An 8109-nucleotide genomic window follows, 5' to 3' on the forward strand; every position below is an offset into this window, starting at 1 on the left:
TCACCCTGGACGTTTTGTTGTAGGAGGCAGTGAATTCTAGTGTTTGCAACAGCTGCTTTGAGTTGTGTTTCTGCCACTTGAGATTGTCTTAAGACAAAAATAAACCTGCCTGATATTTTTCAATGCCGTGTCAGGGTCTGCTTGGGGATTGGGCACGGGAAGAAACTCCGACTAATAATGAAGATTTAAAAACGTGCTCTGGATCAGCGTTTCCCAGAGCTCTTAGTCCTTCTGTAGAGAGTCCTACGTTCAAAAGCAGCCTTGGGAGCCCTGCCCTGACCATGGGGAGCCCTCTCCTTCCCTTCCAGGGGACACTGGGTGGCTTAGAGGATTTTATGAGCTAATGTGTCCATGAATCTCCAACAGGGAGGGAGAGACACAGCACTTCCCAGCCCAGATGTCCTGGGAGTTTGTCTTGGAGGGCACGCATGGACACAGTGGCCTATACACACGTGCGCAGGAGTTTGGAGATTAAACCTTAAGAATCAAAATCTATTTCTGAAAACAGCCTACTCTGGCTGCAGGGAAAATAGCACATCCTCGGGGCTCTGTCCTATCAGTTCCTGAGCCCAGTAGCATGTCTGCCAGGGCCTCCCAGACCTGCTGTGTGGCCTCAAGGAAGTGCCCGACCCTCTCTCAACCTCCATGGACTCCCTGTGGGATCTGGCCGTGGGTGTCTTCCTCATTAGCTGTTAGGATGAAACAGGACATGGTCTCGTGATTTAAGATGGGATGCTTGATGTATGAGGCTGATTTATATGATAATCACTCTTCAGAACAGTCCCGATACTGGGGCAGACCCCCGGGGACAGGGGTAACCCCCCCCACCTGCTAGCACAGGATCAGGTGCTCCCTGGCCCCGTCGCCGGCTCCAGGTTGTCTGCAGGTCAGAACCAGGGAGGACGTGGCAGGTTGAACCCTCTGCGAGAGGGGGTCCTCCAGCGCGGTGTCCCCGTGCCCCAGCTCAGCCTCTGGCTCCTAATCGGTAACTGCAGGTCAAGAGGCCCCGACACCCGCAGACTCTCTGTTTGGACCCAGAGCCGGTTCTCCGCCGAGCAGCATGAAAGATGCAGTTCTCAAGCCCTGACGAAATTCATTCCGGGGAAGCTGACAGGAAGACAGACGGAGGTGCGAGAAGCCGGCCCTGCTGCAGGTGCAGAGAGCCCGCCGCAGGGCCAGCTGGGGCGGTGGGGCCCTCCCTGGACCGTGCCAGGCCCTCCCGCTGCTCGGCTCCGGCCACGTGCTCTTAGCAAGGACCGAGTCAGGCTGCTGGGCCGTTCAAGAAAAACTCAGTGTGGAATGTTGACGTCTCATCTGGTGTCCTCTCCAGCCCTGCACGGCCCACATGGGGCAGGTGCAGGCCGGACCGAGCTGACAGGTCACTGTCTTATGGCCCCATCCTACTCCAGGCTATGAGATGGGGCCCCTCATCAGGGAGGCCAGAGGGAGGCGAGACCCATGAAGGCCTTCAGTTCAGCTCAATGACTCCAGTGTGAGTGTGTGTGTGTGTGTGTGTGTGTGTGTGTGCACGCATGCGCGTGTGCACGTGTGCATGCACCTGGGGGTCCCACTGAATGACCCTGCAGAGCTGGTCAGTGACCCCACCCGGGGGAGGTAACTCAGGGGGACGTCACTTCAGGGCCCGGCCCCTCTCTAGCTCCACGCTGCTCTTTTCCGGGGATTCTAACCTGAATCGAAGCTCTTGCTCCACTGAGTTCAGCTCCTCGCCCCTGGGGCGCCTGCGTGTTCTGTGGACCCGGTTCCCTCCTGAGCTGGGCACCAACTCGGCATCGTCTGACTTCTCATCCACCAGAGCCCGCTGAGCTGAGCTGTGAGGACCAGACCCCCTGGATGGTGGCGATCGGGGTGGGCTGGGGGGGGAGCTGCGACTCGGCTAGACCCCCTCCGGCTCTCCGTGACCTGCTCCAGAGGGGCAGACGCGCGGGGGTTTCCGGGGTCTCCACCAAGAAAGCAAGTGTGTGAATGTATGAAACAAACCTTAAAAGTGGTCAGCGCTGGCACGTGCGCATGCGAGGGTGAGCAGCACACCCCTGAGCGCACGTGCCTGAGCTGTGGGGTCTGGACACCGTGCTGTCACCGTGTACCGCACGGTTTGTCCCGCAGAGTTTGTTGGACTCCATGAGTTCCGAAATTAGTTATCCATGTGTCCTCCTTTCCGGTGGATCTAGGACCCCCTGCCCCCCTATACCCGTTCTCCTACACGCATCCGGTTCACGGGGTGTGTGTCCTGCCGTGTCTTGAGGACATGTGAGTTGGAACCCCGTTAAGGGTCTTCAGGGAAAACATCCATTAGGAACAAGCAGAGCCCTGGTTTTCACAGCGAGGCCCCAACCTGGTCACACAGCACGGTGACAAGTCCTGCCGCCGTCCTCCCCAAATAGACTCTGGCTATAGTAAAAGATGTGAGACCGTGAGGGAATAGGGCTCCGCAGGGCATGGCGGAGGCTGTGTCCACAAGCTCCATCCCCGCTTCCCCTTTCAGTAGGAGCCCGTCCTCTGACGTCAGCTGACCTAGCTCTCACCAGAGACCACATTCTCCAGCAGCTTTGCAGCAGCTTTCTGAGCATTCCATGAAGAGACCACCTTTCCCAGCATCCCTTGCAGCGACCACCTTTCCCAGCATCCCTTGCAGAGGCCACACTTCTTCCCGGCCCTCGCACCCCTCAGTGGCCCCGGCCATAGGCCTGGCGTGTGGAGCAAAGGCATCCTGCCCGGAGCCACTCCCAGCTCCGCTTGTCTACGGGAGCACCTCGCGCTCCTGGACTGTGGCACGTGGCACGGGGAACCGCCGGCCACCAGTCTGAGGAGTCCCAGGCTGGGGTAGACTCCCTCCTGACCACGGCCCCATCTCCTCCATCGTTTCTATTGGGCACTGCCGTGTTCGGTGTTGGCTCGTTTGCCCCTGCCCCCCACGCACGGAGGGGGCTGTCAGAGCAGGGCTGTGCCCCGGACCCTCCCCAGGTGTTCCCGGGTGTAATAAATGCTGTTGAATGAACACACGAACGCAGGGATCTTCATGAGGGTGGGCCGCGGTTCTGCAGGCTGAGCACACAGCGCTGGAGGCGGTGGGCCTGCCCCCGAGGAACCCGCGGTCCGTGGCCAGAGCTCGGGGACAGGGACGCAGCAAGGGGGCCGAGGTGTGTGGGCAGGACAGGAGCCGAGGAAGTGTCTGCCATCCAGATCCAGTGACACCAGCTGAGGCGGTGGCCACCAGACAGTGTCCGGGATGTGGAGCCCGCAGGGCCCAGGAACTGACCTGAGGGCCAGGTCTCAGGAGGTCAGGGATTGATCCTGGTGGGTGGGCTCCGGGGACCTGGCGCTTACAGCCGTGCCACTACCAGGCGATGCTGGAGGATAAGGAGGCCCAGAACTCAACACATCAGGCGGCAGGCACCAGCGACGCCCTGTGGTGACTGCAAGGACTCCGGGGGTCATTACCGCCCCACCCCCCAGCAGGAAGCAGGGGCTCATGCGCTCACCAGGACGCCTCCGTGTGGACAAGGTCAAAGGTAGACAGACCCAGAGGTCTGTGCTGTTGTCGTCCAAGAGGACCCACCTTTCACCCGTGCCCTCCCAGGGTGCCAGGAAGGATGCAGATAAAGACAGCCACCTGCCCCCACCTCCCCCACCTGCTCCCTCCTATCCAACCTCCCTGCCTGCTCCCTCCTCCCTCACCTGCCCTCCCCCTTCTCTCCCCCTCCCCCCCACGGCCCCCTCCCCTCCCCCCACCAGCCTCTTCCCCCCCCACCTGCCCCCTTCTACCCCACCTGCCCCCTCCCATCCCCACAAGAGGAAGGGAGAAGGAACAGATTACCAGTGGCCTGGCCAGAATGCTGGGTCCCACTGTGCCTGAGTCTGTGATGCCGGTTCCAACGCCACACCCTTTTCAGTTTAGAACTGAGAGAGTTGGAGTTTGCACAACCACACTGGGATGATCACGGGGACACGCCAGGTCCGGAGCCCCAGAGCCCCGCCTGCTTGCCGGTGGAAGAGGAGGGAGGGGGGACACTTGGGCTCCGGGGCCTCTGGTCCATGTGGTCCACGTGCGGAGTGAACTGTCCTGCGCGCCTGTGGGGGCGGCTCAGGGGTGGGGACCTGCCGTCACCCGCGTCTGTACTCAGCCCAGGGGCAGCTGGAGAGAAAGGAAGAGGGCAGGATGGGAAGATGGGAGAGAAGGAATTTTAAAAAGAAGAAACGAGGAGTGGAAAAGAACGCGGAAGGTCAAACCCCGGCTTCTCTTCCAACAGCAGGTGCGTGGCCGGCCGTGAGAGCAGGGCAGTGCGCTCGGGACGCGACCCCCACAGGTGCGGCTGGGGCGGAGGCGGGCAGGGCGGCCGCTGGGGGGTCTGGCGGCAACAGAGCCCCAAGTGCTGGCTCCGGCTGGTCACCGGAACAGGGACGAGAGCGCCCAGGCAGACTCCTCCTGGAGGCCTGGGAGCCGAGGTGCTGATCAGTCCCGGACGGGCCTGGAGAGCCCCGAGGGCGGTGCTCCCGCAGCTCTGAGCTGCTGAACGTTAATGCGGAAAACACGCCGCATCTCTACACCTGCGGTGCGCTTTGTCGCTTTGTCGTGTGATTTCCCTCTGTCTCCTCTCCTGCGACAGTGGGCCGGTGCTCCCTCCTGCGACCCTGTGTTCCGGGGACCGTCCCCTGCCCTCCCTCCTTCTGCCTTGGGGCCTCCGGGCTGACGGGGGCCTGGACAGAACTGGAGCCTCACGCTTTTGGGGCCACATTCTTGCTACGAAAACTTGGGCCTTGGAAGGGAGCCAAGCAGCGAGACGGGCCCACGTTTCTGGTAACATGCACAGCGTGAGCTCCTGGACTCGGGTGAACCTGCAGCAGCGCTCAGTCGGCAAGCCCTCTCTGTGCCTCGGGACCGGGGTCCCAAGGGCCTTGCCGCCCTGTGGAGCCCGTTTAGGGCCTCTGACGACAGGGCACACCTGTCCTGCCCCAACCGTCAAGCCCCTGAGGCAGGCACATGGCACCTCGCTCCCGCCGCCCTGTGTAATTTCTAGAAGAACCCCTCAGAGAAAGGAAGCCCGGTTCCCTCAGAAACAACCACCCACCATGCCTGCTTCTGTGTCACCCTCTGTCAGGACGCTGGGTTACCAAGGCGACCACGAGAACCACTGCACACTTCTTTCCTTCACAGGTTCCCAATGCTTCAGGTGCTTCTCTGACTTTTATTCTAAGTCCCCACCTAAGATGGGAGGCGTCCGAACACCGTTAACGGTGTTTCCCGCTGGAGGAGGCACCTTTGGAAACACGTGCCTGTGTCCCACTGTCTGTCCAGGCTGGGCTGTGTCCCGCCGTCTGTCCAGACTGGGCTGTGTCCCGCCGTCTGTCCAGGCTGGGCTGTGTCCCGCCATCTGTCCAGGCTGCTGTGTCCCGCCGTCTGTCCAGGCTGGGCTGTGTCCCGCCGTCTGTCCAGGCTGCTGTGTCCCGCGGTCTGTCCAGGCTGCCTGTGTCCCGCTGTCTGTCCAGGCTGGGCATACAGGTGGGATGGAGTCTGTCATTGGTGTGTCGTGTGCTGCCCATACTGGCCCCGAAACTCACCTGTGTCTTCACGCCTGTCCCCACCCCTGCGTTCCCAGCCACACCTCCCTCCCCGGCTGCTTATTTCCAGTCTCAGGCTGGAGTGTCCTTTGTGGGCTCGTTAGTGCTATTTAACCACAACGGAATGGTCATGACGAATCACGGATCAAACATTCCCTGACCCGAGATGCTCCGGGGGTGGGGGTGGGGGGGGTGGGAGCCGGAAGAGCCAGGGAAGTGGTATCTGGGCGACCCTTCCTGATGACCCTGTGCCCTCCTGTTGCCACGTTCTATTTCACTTGCCATTGATGGATGAGTCAGGGGTTGGGAGAAAGTGCACTAGCTGTCCTCTGAGCCCCCCCAAGTCTGTGATTCTTGACGTTACTTGATATTACCCATGCTTGTGAGGGCTAAGACAGAGCAGGGGTGTCTGGGATTAGGATAGTGTAAGAACACTCAAGAGATTCAGCCGTCGGGACAGGATCTGATTTGAGCGTGAGGTGATGGGTATCCTTGGCCCCCAGCTCCTAGCATGGTGCATCATGGGAGTAAGTGTTCAGTCCACCTCTTGGGGTGGAGAATCTGGTCATATCTTGTCCATGAAGACAGGGACAAGGGGTCTGGGGATCAAGGACAGGAGACTGACTTTCTCCCACAACACTTTACATACTTAGATGTTTTCCTCTGCATTTATTATTTGCTTCAAAAATGAAACACAAAGATACTATTAAAAACAGCCAACCACTTGGGGTGTCCAATGAGCACCGAAATCGTAAGACAGCCCAGCCAGCGATTTCTTTGTATGCACCGGCTGGCGGAACACGGCGTCCATGACTCCGTCAGGAACAGTGCGGCCTGGCCCTGGGGGACAGCGTCAGAGATATGTTCAGCCTCCTGTTCTCCTTCGAAAATCCCTCTTCATCCCTGTGATCCTTCGAGATGGTCCCCTGTTCACCTAAGACAGGCCCAAGTCCCCAGCACCAGTGAATGATGGCGTGTCACATGGCGGGGCCTTGCAGGGACTTCTCTTTGGGAGAAACAGAGGGCGGCTGACCGGAAGCTCCGCTGCCACGACAGGTGTCTTAGTCCCGTCAGCGTGCTGTCAGGACACTGGAGACTGCGGACGTACAAACCACACGCACGGATTTCTCACAGTTCTGGAAGCTGGACGTCAGGGAACGAGGGGCTAGTGGATTCGGGCCTGGTGAGACCCCCCACCCCAGCTCATTGATGCCGTCTTCGTGCCGTCCCCGCCCCTGGGGGGAGAGGTGAAGACCCCAGGGGTCTCTTTCACAAGAACATGAATCCCATTCATGGGGGCTTCACCCTCATGGCCTAGTCACCCCAAAGGCCCCACCTCCCACCACCGTCACACCGGGGGATAAGATGTAAACATGAATTTGGGGAGAACACAAACTTTCAGACCATAGCGACCAGGGTTTTGTTTTTTTTGGCTGAAGTCATTTTTTTCAGCCCTGCAACTGCCGCCGTGGCATAATTAGTCAGGGCCTTTCACATCCTGTGCTGTAGTCACTCTTTTCTTCCCACGTTCAGCCTGCGGGTCAGAGGAGCAGGAGGAGAGTAATTACTGCATTTGTCTGACAAGGACCGGCGGCACAGAAGAACGAGCAAATACAGAAGGTCTGTGCCCGAGCACACGGCGAATGCGGCCCCGAGTCCATCACCGCAGGGGGTCTGTCCCAACGTACAAGACACGGGTTCCGCTTGGCCTCTAGGCCCTCATCACACTGGTTCTGTTTCATTAGGCTGCTGGCTGTCGGTCCACCAATCAGAAACATAAACAGCTCGGAAGCACGTGCTGGTGCTGCTCAAACGTCTCGGGAAGCGCTGGGAACAGCCGCCCCAAACCCAGGCACATCGTCAGCCCAGAGTGGGGTGGACGCGGAGTGCCGGGAGCAGGCCGTGTGGGAGGGCAGGGGGCTGGCCGCGGGCCGGGTCCCCAGCTTCTCCCCCAGCACAGCATCTGCAGCCAGGAGTCGCCTGGAGGACCAAGCTGGTGCCTGGGACCCGGGAGGACTCAGATGACGGGTCCCACGGATGCTTTGGGGGCGCAGCAGAACAACGCAGTCATGCCCTGAAGGAACACGCAGGGGAAGGAATCTCTCCCAAGTCGAGGCGCCCTGCCTGCAGGAGGGGACCGGGGGGCCTTTCCGTGCAGGGCTCGGGGCCAACATTTCTGCAGGCAGGTTCAGCCTCGCTGGGCTGCGGTGGGGAGGCGGCCGCACGGGGGTCGGGGGGTCGGGGGGTCGGGGGGGCGAGCTGTCCGTCCCTGGCTTCAGCAGACCACTCTCCCCAGTGACCTCGTCTTCTGCTTCCCTATGAGGGGACAGAGGTCTGCCCGGGGAGCTGAGGATCCTGCGGACCATGGAGAGTGGACTGAGACCCAGTCATCAGCGAGCCCTGGACCAGCCACACGTCAGTCCCTGGGACCTTCCGCATTCCAGGCCACATGCAGGCTGCGTCACTGTGACCCGTCTGCACGAGAGTCTGTCCCTTACGCCTGGAGAGCCCTGATGCAGACTTTCTCCTGCA

The sequence above is a fragment of the Suricata suricatta genome, chromosome 14 (genome assembly GCF_006229205.1).
Source record: "Suricata suricatta isolate VVHF042 chromosome 14, meerkat_22Aug2017_6uvM2_HiC, whole genome shotgun sequence".
Classification (NCBI taxonomy): domain Eukaryota; kingdom Metazoa; phylum Chordata; class Mammalia; order Carnivora; family Herpestidae; genus Suricata; species Suricata suricatta.